The sequence below is a fragment of the Schistocerca americana genome, chromosome 2, assembly GCF_021461395.2.
Source record: "Schistocerca americana isolate TAMUIC-IGC-003095 chromosome 2, iqSchAmer2.1, whole genome shotgun sequence".
NCBI classification, from domain to species: domain Eukaryota; kingdom Metazoa; phylum Arthropoda; class Insecta; order Orthoptera; family Acrididae; genus Schistocerca; species Schistocerca americana.
Window position 1 is genome coordinate 918,207,944 of NC_060120.1, and position 24,376 is coordinate 918,232,319.

Below are 24,376 nucleotides of genomic sequence, written 5' to 3' on the forward strand. Positions count from 1 at the left end.
ACAATTGAGAAACTTGTGACTAGCTGAGTCCACACGATTAGGGTAGTACGTTGAATATGTTATCTGACTCTTCCTGAAAAGTTCCCTCTCCAAATTTCAATAGCAGACTTCTCCGTGATGCAGACGTCTCTCTCGCAACGACTGTTAAAGGAGTCTGTTGAGGATCGTGGTAATGCTCTCGCACCGACTAAACGATCCCGTGACGAAACGCGCCGATCTTCGTCGGATCTTCTCCATATCTTCTCATCGGTCCTACCTGACCAGGATCCCATGTTGTTGAATAATACTCAAGAATGTGTCGAACAAGCGCCTTAGAAGCCACTTCTTCGTGGATGAGTTACATTTCCTTCAGTTTCATACTATGATTAACATCTGGCATCTGCTTTTCCTACTATTTGGTTTTATGTGGTCATTCCACTTAAGAGCGCTCAGGATAAGTACTCCTAGATATTTTACAGTAAATTATGCTTCCGGCATTTTCTCATCGATAGTGCAATTGAACGGTAGGGTTTTCTTTTCCTGTTTATTCGCATCACGATAAAATAAATCAGGGCTCGCACAGAAAAATTTAAGTACTCGTTTTTCCCTCATGCTGTTAGAGAACGGAACGGTAGAGAGACAGCTTGAAGGTGGTTCAAATGGTTCAAATGGCTCTGAGCACCATGCGACTTAACTTCTGAGGTCATCAGTCCCCTAGAACTTAGAACTAATTAAACCTAACTAACCTAAGGGCATCACACACATCCATGCCGAGGCAGGATTCGAAGCTGCGACCGTAGCGGTCGCTCGTTTCCAGACTGCAGCGCCTAGAACCGCACGGCCACTCCGGCCGGCCGAAGGTGGTTCATTGAACCCTCTGCCAGGCACTTTATTGTGAATAGCAGAGTAATCACGTAGATGTAGATGTAGATGTTGTTACATTTATTTACGTTTAGGCTCAGCTGCCAGAGCCTGCACCATTCATCAGCCCTCTGCAGGTCATTCTGCAAATCGATACTGTCTTCTGGAGTTGCTGCTTTGCTATAGACAACCGCTTCATTGGCGAACAGCCTTACAGAGCATCTGACGCTTTCTGCTAGATTATTTATATATGTTGTAAACAACAATGGCCGTATCACACTTCCTTGGGATACTCCGGAAATTACGGCAGAACGAGACGGTACCAAAAGGATTCCTGAAGCCAAAGACACCGCATCAGCCTGAGTTACAGAGCTATAGATCTTATGAAGGAACAGAGCGAATTGAATTTGGCAAGATCTCTGTTTGCAGAAACCGTGTTGATTTTTCTAGAGGAGATTTTCGTTCTCCAAAAATGTTGTATTTCTTGAGCATAAAATATGTTCCATAATTCTACAGTAGGTTGAGGTCAATGATATAGATCTGTAATTGAACCGGTGAGACCAAGAAGGGAAAGATTCCACTTGAACCTGTATTCGGAAAAAAAAAACTTCGAAGCAACGAAACTAAAAGTAGAATGAAGAAACTTAAATTAACTTACAAACTTAACCACAGTAGCAATATTCCACTAGTGAATTTTTTCGATCTTTGTTTTAACTCTGATATATTTTCAAAACAGGTGGAATCATTCCCTTCTTTGTCTCCACTGAGTGAAATAGTGAGAATAATACGCAAGCGATGTTCCCACTGTTTATTACAGGACTTTTATTGCCTTAAAAAGCAAAAAACGGATAAGTGATAGAGACGTATTTAAATTTCAAAAAGACAAATTCTTCATCTTTGAGTCCTTGCAGAGTTTCTGAGTCCTTAATCATTGGGGAAAAAAGAATTGGAAATTTGTGGTAAGGTCTTATAGGACCAAACTACTCGGGTCATCGGTCCCTAAGCCTATACACTACTTAATCTAACTTAAACTAACTTACGCTATGAACAACACACACACCCGTGCCCTAGGGAGGACTTAACCCTGAGACGGGGGGAGCCGCACGGACCGTGACAAGGCGCCCTACACCTCGCGGCTACCCCGCGCGGCCTTAATCATTGTCGTAATCTGTAGTCTGAGTAGTGGTAGCTGTATGCCATGGTGAAATACTGTTATAAAACTATCTGTATATGTCAGGCACATAATGTGTTATCTTGGCAGCATCTTCAAGTTTCTTCTTTTTGACAGGAACGTTTCCATTACACACTTTTATAACAGATATATTCCTTTGTACAACTTGAAGACTTCTCTGTGCATGCCAGCTATATACGTGTAAGCAGTAACATATCCTCTCTTTGCTGATGTGAAAGTCAGGTCTTACAAGACTTATCTGAAAGACTGTTTATTAGTAGCTCTGATGACAGCCTTTTTGAAAAATTGTGGCTACCAGTCTTAAAAGTTCAAAATGTATTCATTTACTGCTGTTTTAACGACGAATGGAGGTTGCTTTGTTTTAATAGCGTTAATCGGGCTGTCATATTGATCAGGGCCATAAATCACTTTCTTTATCACTCCAAGATCCGGTCAAAATGTAAAAAAAAGCTATTGTCTCTAGCATGTCATTAAATCGCTTAACAATTATAAGCAGCACAAAAAACTTTACCAATGTGTGGTTCTGGTTTTGTCCAGCATACGAGATGCACAAGTCGTGAATAATAACGCGTCCGAAACATTTGATGAGACTGCAGCAGGATTCACAGATCCATTGTCCCACATGGACTTTTGCTAATCAATTGCTTGACATTGTAAACATCCTAACTGAACTTTAAACACCTTCAATCCTGATTTAATGTTGGACTGATGCTCTAGAAATACTTTTCTTGTTGTTAATCCTGTCTCTCTCTTGGTGCTCTTAGTGACCATTATTGTTTTTCGTTATCAACTACACAACTGCAGATCCAAACTGAAGAAAATACAAAAAGGTAGGAAATTGTGGAGACGGAAGGGATCTGTAGAGGGACTACTTAAGGGAAATAGTCTTGAGAACAGTGTTGAAGAAAGAAAAGAGAAAGTACGTGAACGCGAGGTGGGAGATATGATAGCGGGAGAAGAATCTGACAGAGCTAAGAAAGATCTACGTGGGAAGCAGTTCCTTGCAGAAATCGACATTCCCTCAGAATACCTGAGATCATTATGAGAGCCAACCACGATAAAATTATTCCACCTGGTGTACATGATATATGAGACAGGTAGAATACTCTCAGACTTCAGGAAAAATGTAATAACTCTAGTTCTAAAGAACTCATGATTGTAAAGTATTGACACGAGTTATTTACAGCAGAATGGAAAAACTGGTAGAGGGCGACCTTGGAGTAAATTAGTTTGGGTTCTGGAGAGATGCAGGAACACACGAGGCAATATTGACCGTACGACTTATCTGAGAAGATAGGTTAAGGTAAGACAAACTTACTTCTGCTGTATTTCTAGATTTAGCGAAAGCTTCTCACAGTGTGGGTTGGAGTGTATTCTTTGAAACTGTGAAGGTAACAAGGATAAAGCACAGGAACCGAGAAGTTATTTACAACTTGTACAGAAACCAGAGTACAGTCATCAGAATCGAAGGATATTAAAGGTACGCCAATGTTAAGGAAGGAGTCACACACGATTGTAGCCTATCCCCGATGTTATTCAACCTGTAAATTGAGCAAGCAGGAAAGGAAACCAAGGAGAAATTTGGAAAGGGAACTAGTACCTGGGGAGAAGAAATAAGAAACTTGCAGCTTGACGATGACTTTATAATTTGGTCAGAGACTGGCTAAGAACTACGAAGAGCATATGTACGCAGTGCGTAGTATCTTGAAAAGATATTATAAAATGAAAATCAATGAAAGTCAAACAAGGTTAATAGAATACAGCCGAATTAAATCGGCGACGCCGAGGGCATTAGATTAGGAGATGATACTAAAAGTAACATGTGAGTTTTGTTATTTGTGCAGCAGAATAGCTAATTATGGCCGGAGTGGAGAAGATATAAAATGCAGACTGTCAGTAGCAAACATAGCATTTCTGAAAAAGAGGAATTTTTTAGTCTAATATAAATTTAAGTGAATTTAGTACACAAAGTCTACACTTCGAGAGTTAATCGTTACTTCTTCCACATAACCCTACTATATTCATTCTGAACATACTTTGTTAGCCTTTTAAGTCCATTTGTTCTATCATTTTGTTTATCAGAGAGATTTCATAGAGGGATGGGTTGTTACTCAATATAATTGTGTAAGCTTTTGTTGTGAAGTGACATTTTTCTTCTCACGAGCGCAGATTTATCGCAGAGAGCCTGTGTAAATATCACGATTGCTGTCGGAGGTTCCACAGCAGTGCTGCAGTATAGTGTGTGTAACGTACAACACAGCTGCTTTAAGTTCCGTGAGCCTGCAATGGACAATATTTGAGCTGGCAAAGTCAAACCTATGAACCATATTCAGAAATTTCTGATACTATTCACGATACTCGGCTCATCCGTCTATTACACACCTTTCTTCTTTCCTTGGTTATCGAAAGCACTGATGTGTCCATATAAAGTGAGTCTTATGATAGTCAGTCTTTTAGTGTATTATGTTTGCCTTGATTATGAGATCTCTGAGGAGTGCAAAAACTACACTCCTGGAAATGGAAAAAAGAACACATTGACACCGGTGTGTCAGACCCACTATACTTGCTCCGGACACTGCGAGAGGGCTGTACAAGCAATGATCACACGCACGGCACAGCGGACACACCAGGAACCGCGGTGTTGGCCGTCGAATGGCGCTAGCTGCGCAGCATTTGTGCACCGCCGCCGTCAGTGTCAGCCAGTTTGCCGTGGCATACGGAGCTCCATCGCAGTCTTTAACACTGGTAGCATGCCGCGACAGCGTGGACGTGAACCGTATGTGCAGTTGACGGACTTTGAGCGAGGGCGTATAGTGGGCATGCGGAAGGCCGGGTGGACGTACCGCCGAATTGCTCAACACGTGGGGCGTGAGGTCTCCACAGTACATCGATGTTGTCGCCAGTGGTCGGCGGAAGGTGCACGTGCCCGTCGACCTGGGACCGGACCGCAGCGACGCACGGATGCACGCCAAGACCGTAGGATCCTACGCAGTGCCGTAGGGGACCGCACCGCCACTTCCCAGCAAATTAGGGACACTGTTGCTCCTGGGGTATCGGCGAGGACCATTCGCAACCGTCTCCATGAAGCTGGGCTACGGTCCCGCACACCGTTAGGTCGTCTTCCGCTCACGCCACAACATCGTGCAGCCCGCCTCCAGTGGTGTCGTGACAGGCGTGAATGGAGGGACGAATGGAGACGTGTCGTCTTCAGCGATGAGAGTCGCTTCTGCCTTGGTGCCAATGATGGTCGTATGCGTGTTTGGCGCCGTGCAGGTGAGCGCCACAATCAGGACTGCATACGACCGAGGCACACAGGGCCAACACCCCGCATTATGGTGTGGGGAGCGATCTCCTACACTGGCCGTACACCACTGGTGATCGTCGAGGGGACACTGAATAGTGCACGGTACATCCAAACCGTCATCGAACCCATCGTTCTACCATTCCTAGACCGGCAAGGGAACTTGCTGTTCCAACAGGACAATGCACGTCCGCATGTATCCTGTACCACCCAACGTTCTCTAGAAGGTGTAAGTCAACTACCCTGGCCAGCAAGATCTCCGGATCTGTCCCCCATTGAGCATGTTTGGGACTGGATGAAGCGTCGTCTCACGCGGTCTGCACGTCCAGCACGAACGCTGGTCCTACTGCGGCGCCAGGTGGAAATGGCATGGCAAGCCGTTCCACAGGACTACATCCAGCATCTCTACGATCGTCTCCATGGAAGAATAGCAGCCTGCATTGCTGCGAAAGGTGGATATACACTGTACTAGTGCTGACATTGTGCATGCTCTGTTGCCTGTGTCTATGTGCCTGTGGTTCTGTCAGTGTGATCATGTGATGTATCTGACCCCAGGAATGTGTCAATAAAGTTTCCCCTTCCTGGGACAATGAATTCACGGTGTTCTTATTTCAATTTCCAGGAGTGTAGAAGGTAAAATGTCATAAAGCGTAAATGATTTAGCAGTCTGTGTGCTGAAACAACGTATACAGTGTGTACAAGATTTAGCTTTAGGACACTTAACACAATATTTAAAACGGGCAAGAATTATACCTCTGCTAATAGAGGGTAGCACAAAATACGTGGAAAAATAGTTCAAATGACTCTGAGCACTATGGGACTTAACATCTGAAGTCATCAGTCCCCTAGACTTAGAACTACTTAAACCTAACTAACCTAAGGACATCACACACATCTATGCCCGAGGCAGGATTTGAAACTGCGACCGTAGCAGCAGCGCGGCTCCAGATTGAAGCGCCTAGAACCGCTCGGTCACAGTGGCCGGCATACGTGGAAAACCACAAGTCTATTTCCTGATTTCGCCATCCAAAAACCGATTTGTGAAATTACTTTTTAATACATTATGGGAGTTAACAGTGATCAATATGTACTATCAAAAACAGTCTTTATCACAATTTATTTATTACGGTGACCGGTTTTGACCACTACCGTTTTCTTCTTCGGACCAATGAGTAAGAACCTCCTTCTGCTGGAGAATCACTACTCAATGATTCTCTAGCAGATGGGGGTTCTTACTCATTGGTCTGAAGATGACCACAGTAGTGGTCGAAACCGGTTATCGCAATATATAAATTGTGATCAAGACTGTTTTTGATAGTAAACGATTTGTGAAATGATTTGCTTCTATAAATGCAAATTTCTTATCGTCTCACAGTTTGCTTTCCGAAGTGGTGGAAGTACAGAATCAGCTATATTTGCAAAAGTTAGGGCTGATGATCATGACATGGAAGGATTTTTCACTGGTTACTTTGAGACCGTTTGTAGCCATTGATAGACTTCATATTCCCAAACAACGATGGAACTTCATGGATGACAATGCGCCATGTCACTGCGCCACGATTGTTCGCGTCTTGTTTGAAGAACATTCTGGACAGTTCGAGAGATTGATTTGGCCACCCACATCGCCCGACACGGGACATTCGAGAGGCCATTTCGTGCACAAAATCCTGCCATGGCAACACTTTCGCAGTTATGGACGGCTATAGAGGTGGCATAACTTATTGTTTCTGCTGGGGCTTCCAAAGACTTGGTGAGTCCATGCGAAGTCGAGTTGCTTCTCTATACCGGGCAGAAGGGGGTCGGATACGATATTAGAAGGTATCTCATGACGTTTTTCACCTCAACGTAAGTAACTCTGGCGAGTTAAGGAACGGTTAGTGAAGGAAACAGTAATTCTGGAGGATAATTGATGACATTCAAACACATTTATCACATTTTAATAAGGAAAACTTTTTTCTTCTTCCCATTTCCCATATGCATATTTTTCACTTCTGAAAACTGAAAAAACAGTAATTTTTTTAGAATGTTAGGTGGACAAGGCCATCATGGTTTATTGTATATGATGGCTGACATGCATTGAACACCAGACGTGAATACAGTTGCTTACTACTGCGTTTTTGTGCCTGAGATGGGATGGCTACCTCTTGAAGTGTGAAGTAACCGTTTTATTAAGAACTTATTTACAAAAGAGCACATACAGGGTCAGAAATACCCTGTATAAAATATGTTTACCGTTTGCAAAGTAAGGGGATTCTCTTTTATTGCTTGAGCAACAATTTTCTGAAGCCTGATTTTTTGTTTTATTTTACTTTTATGTATTTTTATTTTATTTTCTTTTTTCTTTTCTAGAAATTTTTAAGAAATAAGAGCTGAGAAGCGATTTAATCCTCTGGGTCCTGAACACAGTACCTGTCTCCTAGGCCCCCCTCTGGTTGCTCAGCAGATTGTGTAAGCAGTTGCACCACGCTGTCGCTCGATACGCGCACTCGAAAACTTCTACCGTCCGAGATAAGCATCTCTGACTCGAGTGACTTTGAGTTACGTAATCGAAGTAAAGTGTTGCCACGTAAATAACCACACAAATGCGATATCAGTTAGTCGCCGAGATGCTGCCTCGCCGTTCCCTTCATCGTGTTTATCGTTGGTGTCCTGCAATATACAGTCATTGCAAAACGTATTCATACACTGTTGTTCATGTAGAATAACTTAGTGAGTAGAACTAAAGATCACAACCAGAGATGTTATTTCGTAAACTACGTTTATGCATTTTCCTCCTTCATCTGTATATAAAAGAGGTAACCAAATTAGCCTTCTGCAAAACGTAAATAAAGATTCTGTTCAAAAATGGTTCAAATGGGTCTGAGCACTATGGGACTTAACTTCTGAGGTCATCAGTCCCCTAGAACTTAGAACTACTTAAACCTAACTAACCTAAGGAGATCACACACATCCATGCCCAAGGTAGGATATGAACCTGCGACCGTAGCGGGCACGCGGCTCCAGACTGTTAGCGCCTAGAACCGCTCGGCCACACCGGCCGACAAAGTTTCTGTACCAGTTGGCTTCGCAGACTGGAAAAGAAGTACTCATACACTACTAGAAATGCTATTTTGTCTAAAACTGACATGGTGAGTCTGTGGCTGTGTACAATTAATGTAGGTTAATTCTTACAATGAAGAAGACCAGCAACCAGTCATTATTAATACTGCTATTGATTTAGGTAAATAGCACCGTTACTGGTTTCGAACTGGAAAGTTCATCATCAGACGGTTGTTCAAATGATTTTCAAGATACACTTTACATTATCGTCCGTTTTCGATTTTTATTCTTCCACTGTGGCGAAGTATTTTTGGCGTGTTGTTACCGTCGAAAATTCCGCGCGATTTTGTGGCGAAGTTGCAGCATTGTATCTTTCGAATATTCCAAAATATATCCAGCACTTAGGTAATTTGTACATCACCATATTGTGCAAAGCACCACACACACACACACACACACACACACACACACACGCACGCACGCACCAAAAAGAATTTGCCACATGTGAAGTTATCACAAAGATTGCAGATTTACAAATGCCAGAAATGCATACATAGAAACGAATAACGAACCGCCTGCAGCACGAAATGCCTTCAGCGCCAAGCAGCACGTCGTGAATGTTGGTTCTGATACGCGGTGAATGTCGTGCAACAGCAAAATGGGCCTCAAAGGGGCGCAAAGTGAGCCGTGACTTCCTGCGATGCTCTTGACACGATAGTTTTTCTGTCTAAGTTACGCGCTTCGCGGCGTCCTGGTTGGCTAGCGCCCTCTGTTTAGGATGGCCACGGCTCGCGATGTGAGACTCGGTAGGGGACAGTGACGGAGACTCTGTTGGAGGCAGTGACAGGGGGAAGAGAGCGCACGGAGCATCGCAAGTAGTCAGTCGGCACTTGGTGTACTGCGAGGACGCACCGTGTTGACATCCGGCGCCTGCGTCTGGCGGCGAGCGGAACTGGAGTGTGGAAGCAGTCACCCGTCAACATACAGTCTGTGTAAGAGTCGTGTCTATCTCGAATCCTGAGGAGAGCGCGGGAGTTCACCCTGGCGCGCATGTTAAGTGCGAGCTCCTGGACTAACTTTAAAGGGTGAGCTATTTTGTGGCGGAACTTTTGAATGTGATTGCTCCTTGTAGCCACTTTGATTTTCGCTAGTTAGTCCTTAAACCGCTTGGGCGTGGGTCCAGGATAGTAGGTATTGCAAGTCCATGTGACTGCACTGTCCCTTGGTTCCGTTGCATTTATCTTGAATTACAAGTGTGACCTATATTGGGCGATTCATTTTTTTTTAATTGTTATTCTTAATATATTAAGTGGTCAGTTTTATGAATCGAAGTATATTCTCTGTATAAAACTTAAGCCGCTAATTTAAATTGGAATTGTAAACTTCTTCCTTGTTTGCAATTATAATAACAATTTTGCGCTGTCAAACGTTGCTTTGGTATTTAAGCTTGTGTGCGGGTTGTCTAGTCATTATCACCTTGAGCTAGTTGTGGTTTATAAATTTATCTAGTGAAATTTCACGTCATTGGAGATTGTTTAATGAACTGTTGCTTTAATTGTAATTGCGGTTGTCACACTCTAACGTTTAACATCTCTTCCTGCATTTCGCGCTACCCAGTGCTTGGCGGTTGGTTTTAACATTTCAGTGAACTGTGTATTAATACTGGCTTCGTGTGTTCTACAAGCCGCTATTGGTGTGCGTAGGCCCTCCTGCCTGTTGTTGTCACTTGAGCTCTCCAACACGGAATTCAGACGCGCGGCCGTCGTGGACGCCAAACGTCGAGAATGTGCTGTTTGCTGTGTAGGTCTTTCAGGCTATCATAACATCATATTGCCGAAGGCTTTCCATAATGGGTAATTCACATATTTATGAGTTTTGCTGTTTGAGTACTTTTGAGACATAATAGCTTTTACAAATTGTTAATTTTCATATTCACAAGGCCTGATAATTGACTTAATTTCACAACTAGTGAGCTCAGATCTGCAGTTATGTTAAAGTTATATTTGTGTAAAGTAATCTTTTTTTTTAAATTGGAGCCATAAAGCTGTTTTTCTTTCAAAAATTTTTGGATTATTCTCATTCCTTTTATACAATTGAGTAATTGGTGAAGGTCAGCGCAATTAACAAATGCTAATTAATCATTTTATTGTTACCAATGCTCTGTTTTAATTAATGTTGTGAAACTAAATGGGGTCAACAGTCTATTCCTGTAGTCCATGTGCCCTACTTACCAATCCTATAGCTTACCAGAAAGGATTGTAGAGAAAAGCAAATAGTTATTACCAATATGAAAATCATTTTCATAAATATCTGATGCTGCTGGAAGAAATCGGACAGCTGTGCAGTCCGCAATATCGCGATTTAGAGAAAGAGACGCTTTAATTAATAGCGAAAGACTAGGTCGAACACAGAACCTAACGAAAAGGGAACGAAGTATGTTAATATAGATGATCAAGAAAGTTTCAAAATTGACAGCTCATGTTAAGGTTTATTTTGTGATGGAACCTCGCTGCCGTCGCCGGAAGTTAATTGTATCGCAGAATGGCACCACCTCTAGCCTTGAAATATTTTGAGAAAGTGATGTAGCAATGAAGTACAACGCTTCCTTTGCTTTAAAAGATTAAAGATATACCTACCGTGTTTATAAAATAATAAAGGAGGAAGAAAAGTAAGGTAACATTCATAAATTAAAATATTTATCGCAATTTATTTATATTACACAACAAATATAGGAAGTAACTGATCTGCTGCCAGTGCCTACAGAATACGCCTTTATCTGCTTGTAGCCCTTGAAAAAGGACAAATTAACACGAAAAACATGTTCTTCAACCTCAGTTTTCAACCCGTTAGCACTGACTATTCGTAATGCCAAAATAGTGCTATGATTATCGATTACACCATGATTTTTGAGCAGCATTTCAAAGATTGGAACCAATAGGAGAATACTGGTGCTTTTTGTATAGTATTTAACAACTTACCACTTTTCGAGAAAAGCGAACGGTGGACGGACGAAATTTTCTTTTATTTGCCTAATTAATTTAAATTTTTGATTCTGTGGATTTCGAAACTGAGAGTATCAAAATTTTTAACTTCGTTCGATTTCTACTTTTATTACAGTATATAATATGAACAAAAAGCCAAAAATCGGTTATTTCAGAACCGCTTATTTTGAGCGGCTTTAAAAGTCAGCTTAAATTGGCGTTGGAAAAACCGAAAACCTGTTGCTTCAGCAACAAGTCCACTATTGCAATTGATGTGTGACAGGTTTATAAATTATTTAACAAAATTGTTGTGTATCTTGATATTCGTCCGATTACACAGAATGAAAAAAGGCAATTGCGAAAGCATGTTACTTACATTTTTGTGGCTTTAAGCCATGTCAACTTAAAATGAGTTGACAAATTCATCTGTCGTTGGCATTACGATTACATATATTCGTGACGCTGTTACTATTGTGAGCACACATATCCATATGTCATAAAACAACATAGTCTGCAGACACTCTTGTTCGTTAGCCCATCACTAGGCACTTATGCACTAAACTGCAGCGGCAGATTACTGTTTACACGCTTCGGTAGACGCCACATTGGGCGACTTGCACACCGGTGGTGAGGATGAAATGACGATGAGGACAACAACACTCAGTCCCCGAGCGGAGAAAATCTCCAACCCAGCCGGGAAACGATCCCGGGCCCGCCTGCATAGGAGGCCAGCACGTTACCATCCAGACAAGCAGGCGGACAGCAAACAAAAAATCGACGCCGTAAGTTCAATCCAGAAATTTACCAAAGAACAAATGGATTTGTGGGTGTGAAGAAAGCAACGCTGTTTTTTGTTTTCCTTGCGTGTTATTTGGGGGAGTCGTTCATTGCGGTAAGACCAAAATAACTGATTTTGGGCATATATAGTCTAAAATAAACGTACATGAAATGTCAAAGCGACACATGAATAATGTGCTTAGTCTTTTATTTCTAGCCAAAATGAACATTCAGCAGAAATTAGATTCCCAATATAGACAAACAACTGACAGCCACAGCAGACGTGTAGAAAAGAATAGATATATATTGAATTTAATTATAAACTGTATTCAGTTCTGTGGTGCTTTGGAACTGGCTCTCAGGTGCCACCATGAACCTGATGTCTCTCAAAATAAGGGGGTTTCCCGTGAGATAATTCACTTCAGTGCGGAACAGGATAAAGACCTTCACGTTCATCTTAGTCAAGCATCTGTGTTCAAAGGCATTTCTAAGACTGTTGAGAACGAACTACTACAATGCATGTTGGAAGTGTACCATGATGAAGTTCGTAAAGAGATAAAACGTGTCGATTATGTTGCAATAATCGTGGATGAAACCGCAGATGTGACTTACGAATTTCAAGTGCGTTACATTGTTGAGGGAAACCTGTTGAAAGATTTTGGAACTTTGTTAATCCAGGAAGTCAGAATCTTGATACTATAGCTGAGAGTAATTTGAAAGAAATTGAACCATTAATTGGCGATGACAGAGACAAAATAATAGCTCAGTGTTACGACGGTGCAAACGTTACGAGTGGCAAGTCGAATCGGGTTCAAAAACTGTTGAAAGACAAATACCTAATTGAAAAGTACATCCATTGTTATGTGCATCAGCTCAACCTTGTTATATCTATGGCAGCCTCTGTTAATCGCAAAGCCCTCATCTATTTTGCACATCTTTCAAGTATTTCTTCTTTCTTTTTTTACCATCCACAAAGATCAAAAGTGTTGCATAGCATTATTAAAATAAGCCTACTCCGTTTGTGTGTCACGAGATGGAATTACCATTCTGGAGTGGTAAAAGATATTTTTTGAAAACAGGAAAGAGCCTGAAACTTCCTGGCAGATTCAAACGGTGTGCCGGACCGAGACTCGAACTCGGGACCTTTGCCTTTCGTGGGCAAGTGCTCTGCCAACTGAGCTACCCAAGCACGACTGATGCCCCCTCCTCACAGCTTTACTTCTGCCAGTACCCCCTGCGAAGGAGAGCTTCTGTAAAGTCTGGAAGGTAGGAGACGAGGTACTGGCAGAAGTAAAGCTGTAAGGACGGGGCGTGAGTCGTGATTGATTAGCTCGTTGCCGGCACGGTAACTCAGCGTGTTCGGTCAGAGGGTTAGTTGCCTTCTGTAATAAAAAACTGAGTTAATGGATCAACGACGAATTGAAACGGATGTCTTGCGACGTCCGCACCGACCAGATACAACGAACGAAAACGACTAAAAAAAAAAAGGGTGGTAGAGCACCTGCCCCCGTAAGGCAAAGGTCCCGAGTTCGAGTCTCGGTCCGGCACACAATTTTAATCTGCCAGGAAGTTTCATATCAGCGCACACTCCGCTGCAGAGTGAAAATCTCATTCAGGAAAGATCCTGTTGCTGTCAAGGAAGTCACTGAAACAAGTGAGAGCATAAAACTATCTTCTATCATTGAAAAAACTGGTTCATACAAAAAAGACTGCAAGATAACGAATTCATTTTCTATAAGATAATTCCTCATACAGACGTACTTTGTAATCAGCTTCAGAAGAAGACATCCAGAATTTTGAAGTGATAACGCAAAACATCAGAGATGACATTGACTCAATCCTTAACGACATTAGTTTGGAAAATGACGGAAAGATGCCTGCCAAGAAGCCAAGGAATTATGATGGGCATAAAAAAAGAGATGCTTTGGAAATGCTCGTTGCCATCCTTTCTGAAACAAAATTACGTTTTCAGTTCAATGGATACCTCATTGCAGCCAACTTATTTGATGTAATCAGTTTGCCAATTCATCACAAATTTTCCACACAAATACGTTGAAATTACAGACATATAAATTTCTGGAAAAAAGAAATTAGAAGGGTGACCTTCGTGTCTTCTGCGTTAGATTGAGTTGAGAGCAGTTTCTGGCAGAGTTCCGTTTCTTTCGCTGATTCTAGAGGATGAACTTTGTGACACATTCGACGAGACTGTTAAAAGTTTTGAAACTGCTAACAATGACGCCTATCTCGACATTAGAAACTGAGCGATGCTTTTCGATGCTCAAGAGAATTAAAACGTTCCTACGAAACACCGTGAAAGAAAAACGACTGAGTGCCTTAGGGATGCTATCCTGTGAAAAGTCCTTTGAGTATAAAATTGAAGATTTCAATTTGAGAGTGACAGATTTATTTGGCAAGGAATGGATTTCCAATACCGTTCCTACTAAATATTTTGAAGCTGTCATCCCAAAGTCATGGAGTTGCTGTTTCTGGTGAGTACAGTGCCTTTAGTTTTAAATGTCATAATTTGATTAAATTTGTTTCGCAAAATCCAGATTACGAGTTCGAATCATTTATACATGCTCTAGCAGTCGATGGGAAAAGAGCACATGGGAGGACACGGCACGCCTCCCTCTCACAGGGCTGGCAGCCTACGTCCGTGTTCTGTGCTCCCGGGAAGGCAGAACCGATGTAATAATGGACATATGTATTCTGGTTTTGTGAGAGTCGTATTCGAACCCTGTGACAGAACAAGATTGCTCCCTGCACTCAGTTCAAAATAAGAAAAGGAAACAACCAGCAAGCACAACTCAAAGCAAAGCTGAGCACACAAATTATTCGGTAACGGGTAGAGCGCAACTGTTGGCTGAGACTGGCAGTGTCGTCAACGTGGTAGTTCAGGTCCGATCTCCACCGGTATCTTAAGCAACCATACATCAAAACACCCCCTGCTTACGTCTGCCACGTAAAAGTGATCGCATATGCCCTGTGAGCAGTGAAGAACTGTGCTGTTGATATGTGTGCACACGTGTGCGTATATGTGTACAAGAGAGATTTTGGGAGTCAGTGTTACGTATTATATCTCACGCAGCCATGGGAAAAAGATAGCTAAAGCAACCTCTCTCTCTCTCTCTCTCTCTCTCTCTCTCTCTCTCTCTCTTATACAAAAGCTTGTTATCATGTTCTCCAGGAATATATCAAACTCTCACTGTGCATAAGAAGGGTTCTGCTGTAATAAGTATTTATTTCTGTTTCCCTATACGTTTTGTTTGAAATAATATCTTATGAAATATATGAACTATTGACGAAATGCCATATTACGTTCGATGCTCCCCAACAAAGTTTTTTTTTTTTTTTTGCACCGCCAATGGAATACGTCAGGGGTCGCCAATGGTGTGCGCAGATATTTAGTGCCACATATTTCAAGAAACGCGTTATTGTAGCCAAGATAGACCCAAAGCCGACGCCTACCACAGTAGTGCAAGTTTATATCCGAACTAGCTCCGCAGATGACGAAGATATTGAAGAAATGTATGATGAGATAAAATAAATTATTCAGATAGCGAAGGGAGACGAAAATTTAATAGTCATGGGGGACTGGAATTCGATAGTAGGAAAAGGAAGAGAAGGAAAAGTAGTAGGTGAATATGCAATGGGGGTAAGAAATGACAGAGGAAGCCTGGTAGAATTTTGCTCAGGGCATAACTTAATCATAGGTAACACTTGGATTAAGAATCATGAAAGAACGTTGTATACGTGGAAGAGGCCTACAGATACTGGAACGTCTCGGATACATTAAATAATGGTAAGATAGAGATTTAGGAACCAGGTTTTAAACTGTAAGACATTTCCAGGGGCAGATGTGGACCTGACCACAATCTGTTGGTTATGAACTGTAGATTAAAACTGAAGACACTACAAGAAGGTGGGAATTTAAGGAGATGGGAACTGGATAAACTGAAAGAACCAGAGGCTGTAGAGAGTTTCAGAGAGAGTATTTGGAAACGATTGACAAAAATGGGGGAAAGATATACATTAGAAAAGAATGGGTAGATTTGAGAGATGAAATAGTGAAGGGAGCGGAGGATCAAGTAGGTAAAAAGACGAGGGCAAGCAGAAAACCTTGGGTAACGCAAGAGATATTGAATTTAATTGATGAAAGGAGAAAATATAAAAATACAATCACTGAAGCAGGCAAAAAGGAATACAAACGTCTCAAAAATGAGATCGACAGGAAGTGCAAAATGGCTAAGCGGGGATGGCTAGAGGATAAATGTAAGGATGTAGAGGCATATATCACTAGCGATAAGACAGATACTGCCTACAGAAAAATTAGAGAGACCTTTGGAGAAAAGAGAACCACTTGTATGAATATCAAGAGCTCAGATGGAAAACTATTTCTAAACAAAGAAGGGAAAGAAGAAAGGTGGAAGGAGTATATAGAGGGTCTATATAAGGGCGATGTACCTGAGGACGATATTATGGAAATGGAGAGGACGTAGGTGAAGAAGAAATGGGAGAAACGATACTGCGTGAAGAATTTGACAGAGCACTGAAAGATCTAAATCAAAACATGGCCCCGGTAGTAGACACCATTCCAGTTCCAAAGAAAGCAGGTGTTGATATGTGTGAAAATTACCAAACTATCAGTTTAATAAGTCACGACTGCAAAATGCTGACACGAATTCTTTACAGACGAATGGAAAAACTGGTAGAAGCCGACCTGGGGGAAGATCGGTTTGGATTCCGTAGAAATGTTGGAACACGTGAAGCGATACTGTCCCTACGAGTTATCTTAGAGGATAGGTTAAAGAAAGGCAAACCTACGTTTCTAGCATTTGTAGACTTAGAGAAACTTTTGACAGTCCTGATTGGGATACTCTCTTTCAAAGTCTTAAGGTGGAAAATGTAAAATACAGGGAGCGAAAAGTTATTTTCAATTTGTACAGCAACCAGACGCCAGTTATAAGAGTTGAGGGACATGAAAGGGAAGCAGTGGTTGGAAGGGAGTGAGACAGGGTTTTAGCCAATCCCAGATGCTATTCAATCTGTATATTGAGCAAGCAGTGAAGGAAACAAAAGAAAATTAGGAATTAAAATCCATGGAGAAGAAATAAAAACTGAGGTTTGCCGATGACATTGTAATTCTGTCAGAGATTGCAATGTACTTGGAAGAGCAGTTGAACGGAATGGACAGTGTCTTAAAAGGAGGATGTAAGATGAACATCAACAAAAGCAAAACGAGGATAATGGAATGTTGTCGAATTAAGTCGGGTGATGCTGAGGGAATTAGATTAGGAAATGAGACACTTAAAGTAGTAAAGGACTTTTGCTATCTGGGGAGCAAAATAACTGATGATGGTCGAAGTAGAGAGGATATAAAATGCAGGTTGGTAATGGCGAGGAAAGCGTTTCTGAAGAAGAGAAATTTGTTAACATCGAGTGTAGATTTAAGTGTCAGGAAGTCATTTCTGAAAGTATTTGTATGGAGTGTAGCCATGTATGGAAGTGAAACATGGGCGATAACTAGTTTGGACAAGAAGAGAATAGAAGCGTTCGAAATGTGGTGCTACAGAAGAATGCTGAAGATTAGATAGATTAGATGGGTAGATAAAGTAACTAATGAAGATGTAATGAATAGAATTGGAGAGAATAGGAATTTGTGGCACAACTTGTCTAGAAGAAGAGATCGGTTGGTAGGACACGTTCTGAGGCATCAAGGGACACCAATTTAGTACTGGAGGGCAGAGTGGAGGGTAAAAATCGTAGAGGGAGACGAAGAGATGAATTCGCTAAGCAGATTCAGAATGATGTAGGGTCCACTAGTTACTTGAAAATGAAGAAGCTTGCACAGGATAGAGTAGCATGGAGAGCTGCATCAAGCCAGTCTCTGGACTGAACACCACAACAACAAAAGTTTCAAGAAATCTGTCAAGAACTTGTTGAATTGATGTCCCACAGCATCGCTGCGTTATTGATGAACCAACACGCTATTAAGCGGGAAGTTATAATATTTTCACTCTTCATAGTATTTGGGAAAGCGCACAGGCAATCATCAGAACGTCACTCAAGACAATACACCAAAGCTGGGGCCCGCCACGCACGCAGTACAATAGAAAAAGATGTTCTAGTAGTGTAGTGCGTACACCAAGAGCATTTATAGGCCGAAAAACCAATTATTGTTCGATGGTAACTACATACAGTATCTAGGAGTAAGCGTGCAGATCAAAGTGGAACGGTCACATAAAACCAGTTCTAGGAAAAGTATGTGTTAAGACTATCACAAATTTACCCACGAAAGCCTTAGCATACAGTGATCAACCATAACATCTACTATCGATATATGTCCACCCAGGAGACAGCAGCGTCACCTGGCGAGGAATGACTGCCTCAGACACGCGCACGGCGCACGTAGCATCAGGGAGGGTGCTGTCCTTGTGAAAACTGGGCAAAGGACGCGATCTGTCTGAGTTTGACCGAGGGCAGATTGTGATGGCCGGAGCCTCGATACGAACATTTCGGAAACTGCACGACTTTTGGGGTGTTCGAGGAGTACTGTGGTAGGAGTCTTCAACACGTGACGAAACCAAGGTGAAACTACATCCTTACTTCGTGGGATTCTGCGGCAACCCTCATTACAAACGTCACAGGTCGTGGGCTGCGCAGACTTGTAAAACAGGACAGGCGGCGAAGTGTCGTGGAACTAACATCAGACTTTAATGCTGGCCAGGTTATAAGTGTGTCAGAACACGCAACGCACTTAACACTCCTAACAATGGGCTTCCTCAGACGACGACCCATGCATTTGTCAATGTTGACAGCACGACATATTCAACTACTACTGAAATGGGCATATGATCATCGGCACTGAACGCTCGCACAGTGGCAGACCATTGCACGGTCTGATGAATAACGATACCTTCTTCTTCATGTCGGTGGAAAAGCGCGAATCTGTCGTCTTCCAAGGGAACAGCCCCTTGACGCCTATACTGACAGACGGAGACAAACTGGCGGCGGCTCCATTATGTTTTGGGAAACATTCGCTTGGCCATCCATGGGTCCGGAGGAGCTCTTACAAAAATGGCTCTGAGCACTATGGGACTTAACTTCTAAGGTCATCAGTCCCCTAGAACTTAGAACTACTTAAACCTAACCAACCTAAGGACAGCACACACATCCATGCCCGAGGCAGGATTCGAACCTGCGACCGTAGCGGTCGCGCGGTTCCAGACTGAAGCGCCTAGAACCGCTCGACCACCTCGACTGGCGGAGCTCTTACAAGGCACCATGACCACCAAGAAGTGTCGTACAGTGGTTGCAGACCACGTGTACCCCTTTATGACGATCACGTTTCCTGTCGATAGTGACATTCTTCAGTAACAAAATGCCCCATATGACAAGGCCAGGAGCGTGATGGAGTGGTTCGAGGAACATAGCGGTGAATTCCAATTGATGCGCTGGCCACTCAACGCGCCAGATCTGAACGCGATCAAAGACGTCTGGGATGTGGTTGAACGTGGCGACAGAGCTTACTGACCCCTCCGCTGAATTTACGGGAAGTAGGTGACTTGTGCGTGCAGAAATGTTGCCAGCTCCCTCGACCGACCTAGCAAGCCTCACTGGTTCCATGCCACGACGCGTCGCCGCTTTTATCCGTGTCAAATGTGGAAATACCGGCTATCAAGTAGATGGTCATAATGTTCTTGCTGATCAGTATATTAGCCCTCTTCCTGCCGATTCTTGAGTATCGCATCTCCTTACCAGGTGCGAAGAGTAGTATACTGATAAATATCCTTGAACATACGTCCTAGCATAAGTCATAATATATACAGAATGAGCGTTAAGTCTTTCTTTGGTTAAAAATATTTGTTTCTAAAGAAATATGCTACATACAGCTATGTGGCTCGTTGCAAATGGTAGCGCAATGCATAAAGCTATTTTACGAATACACTTCCACACATGTTTCCGGTTTTTCTGCAAATGGTAGCTTAGTTCATGGATGCTATTCTGCATGTGCTCTGGCAGCATCTGATTCATTTTTTCTATTTGTTGTAGGTAACATAATTCAGGAGTTATACTGTGGCCTCTATGTAGGAGGGAGCCGGAGTGGCCGAGTGGTTCTAGGCGCTACAGTCTGGAGCCGTGCGACCGCTACCGCTACGGTCGCAGGTTCGAATCTTGCCTCGGGCATGGATGTGTGTGATGTCCTTAGGTTAGTTAGGTTTAAGTAGTTCTAAGTTCTAGGGGACTGATGACCTCAATTGTTAAGTCCCATAGTGCTCAGAGCCATTTGAACCATTTTTTTAGGAGAGAACCCAACGTGTTTTCTGGTTTCATGAAACACGGTCAGCGACGGTTCTGAAGTGCCTGTGGTCAAGATCTGTCAGATGTGAAGGGCATGAAAGGATGGTACGAGAAGATTAGAGAGACCGGCAGACTGAGTGACAAAGCAAGTGGCGGCAGACTTGGGGTGAGTGACGACACTGTTGATACCGTGCGTACAGCTTTTTAACGCAATCCACGAAAATCGAGGCCTCGTGTTTCCCGAGAAACAGCCATACCTCAGAGCGCAGTGATGAAGATTTTACACAAACGGTTGCATTTGCGTGGATACAAGGTGCCAACTCCTGAAAGCTTGCAGCCAGATGATAGGTCTAGAAGTTCTGAGCTTGCTAGGAAAATGCTGGAAGGAATCTATGCAGACAATGAAGCGACTTTTCACATCTCCGGGAATGTAAACAGGCACAATGTGCATTACGGGGTTTGGAGAACGTACAGATATTGCGATGCAGCAGATAAGGGACAGACCAAAACTGAATGTTTGATGTGGCTTAATGCACTAGGCCGTTCTTTTTCACTGTCGTTTTCCCGGGAACCCTTCTCGAACAAGCAGAACCACGCAGAAATTATAGTGGTACGAGAAGTACGCTCCGCCAAATACCGAAAGACGATATGTGGAGCAGAGTTGCAATGTACTCACTACTCCAGGTAGCTGGTATCAAATGTAAACAACTATCATTGATGTCGTTTCCATCTTTGGTTACTTTAGAAAGACAAATGCTTAGTAATACTGAGTGAAACGGTAATATCGAAAAAAAAAATTCTGAGTATTCCAGCAGTTTTACTGATACGCGAATATTGCAGTGACTTCTCTTACGACACGTGCAGAATTATTCCTCTTCCTCGAGACAGATTTTACAACACGCTGTAGGCGAAGAGACCAGCCATTTCACTGCCATACAGCTTTGGTGCGTACAGAATGACATTTGATACGTTACTTACCAGACGAGGTCAGCGTAGCACTAACTGCCTGTGGAGGCAAGTTGCGTCTGTAGCGGACTTGTCGGCGGCTACTGGTTTTATGTGGAAGCAGCGTCAAGGTCACTCAGCGCGCGCCAACAGCGGCGGTGATAAGGCGCGCTCCAAACTTGCTTATCATGCCGGCTTGTTCTGCTCTGTGGAAAGCCCGTAACTCATCTTACAACCCGCAACATTTCCTCTGTGGCCGAATAGCCCATGACTTGTATATTCCAACCTGCTCTTCAAAATGTTACTACTCACTTCCTGTACTCTCTTGCTTGAAACTTTCGTGGCTCTTTTTTTAGGTTTAAGATTACACCTGCGAAACACAGAAATTCATTGAGTGAGGACTTTACTTTTACACGTTTACCCACATTTCCACTCACGGATTCACAGCCACGAGACTGGCTCTGTGGCTCTTATACTTGTCGTAGCATCCATAATGTGCGCTTATTAAAAGGCAAGGAAATTGCTGCAGTTGCTGGATACTGAAACATAACGCTAGTAGCAAGGCCACTGATAGCCCTGCAGGACTTGAAAAAAGCATCTAAGCTCTATCCATCATGAAAGATATAACTGAGTGCCAAGTACGACCTATAGAGAGGATGATCCAGTACTTTCCGTCCGACGCGCGCACTGCTTTAAAATTAATGTATAAACTTGGATGCCATATGTATTTTCTTATGGACTTCAGAGCTAGTGGAAATAAGTTTTTGAAGCTCGTGTACATAAGTTGTACATCAAAGGTACGGCGAATACGTACATTTTCGTTTGGTGTCTAATTAATATCTTAGAATAACATCTAATTAGCCAAACCGTGAAGATGATGTGACCTAAGAACAAAAGTTTCATAGACTCAAATCCAATTTTAATAGGAAAAAAAGATATAAGAAGAGGCCCAAAGAGTAAGAAATATCAATAGAAATAAAAACTTACCAAGAACAGGATTTTATTGTTTGGAATGATCTGTATTCCATTCATGAGATACAGTAAAGATGTAACTCTGTTGGTTTACTGCCAGTCAGCAGCACTCATTGTCTTGAGTTAATCATGTAGTTGGTGTACACAAAGGATATTAAATGTTTCTTACAATCTGTTTCATATAGTTCTTATCCTTGGTTACCCTACAATTTTTCGCTTCTGTCGCTGCTTCCATTGACAAAATAATTATACCTGAATGTCAAATCATGTATCTTATTAAACTGCCCATTCTTATAGCTGAGGTTTTCCGTTGACCTCTTTCCATGCCTATTTTTTCTTACTTGCTCTGTATACATTGTTAACACGGTTCCGTGAAACCATGTTTCAAATTATCATATTTGCTTCTTGTATTAGAACCTCGAAAACAGCTGCACTTGGATGATGTAAACAAGTCGAATTAAATCAGGTGACGCTGAGGGACATAGATTTGCAACTGTGACAGTGAAAGTAGTAGATGAGTTTTGCAGTTCCGGTAGCAAAATAATTGATGTAGGCAGAAGCGAAGAGGAAATATGAGTAAAATACAGATTGGTACAAGGGCAGGAACTAATATAAACGTAAATGTGTGTCTTATCTGGAAGTGTTTGTCTACTGCCATAAATTTTTTGTGTTATATAATGTCAATATACGTCCCCATTTCTTCGATATGAAACGTAGAAGCAGTTCGATACTGAAAATTTGAACTTAATTTCAATGAAACAAACTCATTTAAATAATTTGAGTGATTACGCAGTAAATTACATACTCGAGATTACATACTTATGAGTACTTAGTAACTTGGGAAAGCCACAGGCTTTGGAACACCACAAATTCTAGGAGAGACTGGTTACGCACAACGTGTCTAGCCAGTGGCTACAGCCATAAGTCGATAAACACAGCCCTGTCGACGAACACAAGCAAGAAAGATAAGCAGGAAACACAAACTGCAGCCAACAGTGCGCTTACCCTATGTGAAAAACGTTACTGACGGAATAGGCAAACGCCTTCGCCGCGTTGGAGCGCAACCTGTCTTCTATAGTGGTCGTAGGATCCAGGACGTGCTAGGCTCCACCAAGGACAAGGTGGATGCATTACACACTGTAGACGTTTACAAGGTGGAATGCGAATGTAGAGAGGCATTCATCGGCGAGACTGGTAGGCCAATAGCAACGCAAATTCGGGAGCACGAGCGTTATATTCGTCTAGGGCAACACAACAAATCCGCAGTGGCAGAACATCACCATGACTGCGGAAAAGAAATAAAATTCAGCGAAGCCTGTGTGTTGGCCAAGCAGCCAATTATGACGAAACGAAAAATCAGAGAGGCCATCGAAATACTTAAACATCCTAGCAACTTGAACAGGGAGGATGGACTCAGGCTTGCCGCATCTTGGCTGCCAGCAATCAGAGCCCAACAGACCGCACTGTCAACACGAGGCACGAGCACTACCGGCGAGTAACTGCCGCCGCGCGGCCGACGTCCAGCAGTTGGTAAACAGCAGCAAACTTCTCACTCGACGGTGGCCACCAATCATGGCACGTAACACAAGAGCCAATGGACAACAGAGGTCACGTTCTCCCTCCACCGCAATAACCTATTAAAATAAAGTTTCCTCTCCTTCTTCCTTAGGTGACCAATGAAACTAACTACCTTCTTAAAATTATGACGTAATGACATGCGCAGTGAACACTAACAACAAAATATAAAGGACACTGCATAGCTAGAACGGACCATTAGACCCAGAAGATGGCTGCTGCTATCGTGGCCGAAACGTTGGTTTTTCTATAGCAGCAGTAGTTTTTACATTATGACGAGGTACCAAACCCAGCAAACTTTTATGTCGAAACAGAAACTGTTTTGCAATCCTTGATCTATATTTATAAACTGTTTACAACTCTGGATAATCTCTAGTGTCAAGACAATGATGGACAGTGGTTTTCAGAAGGGTCGCAGGTAACAAATGTCGATGAAGAACGAAGACTATCCTT

The 24,376-nt window shown here is 42.5% G+C and overlaps 1 protein-coding gene across 1 annotated transcript in view; it reads right to left on the reverse strand.

Moving 5' to 3' along the window:
* Positions 1-21,469, reverse strand: part of LOC124595756 (glutathione S-transferase 1-1-like) — a 40,609-nt gene extending 19,140 nt beyond the window's left edge. Inside the window, exon 1 of the mRNA XM_047134634.1 lies at positions 21,410-21,469. The gene's annotated coding sequence lies outside the window, so the exon portion shown is untranslated. The remainder of the gene's footprint in view (positions 1-21,409) is intronic.
* Between the last annotated feature and the right edge of the window lie 2,907 nt (positions 21,470-24,376).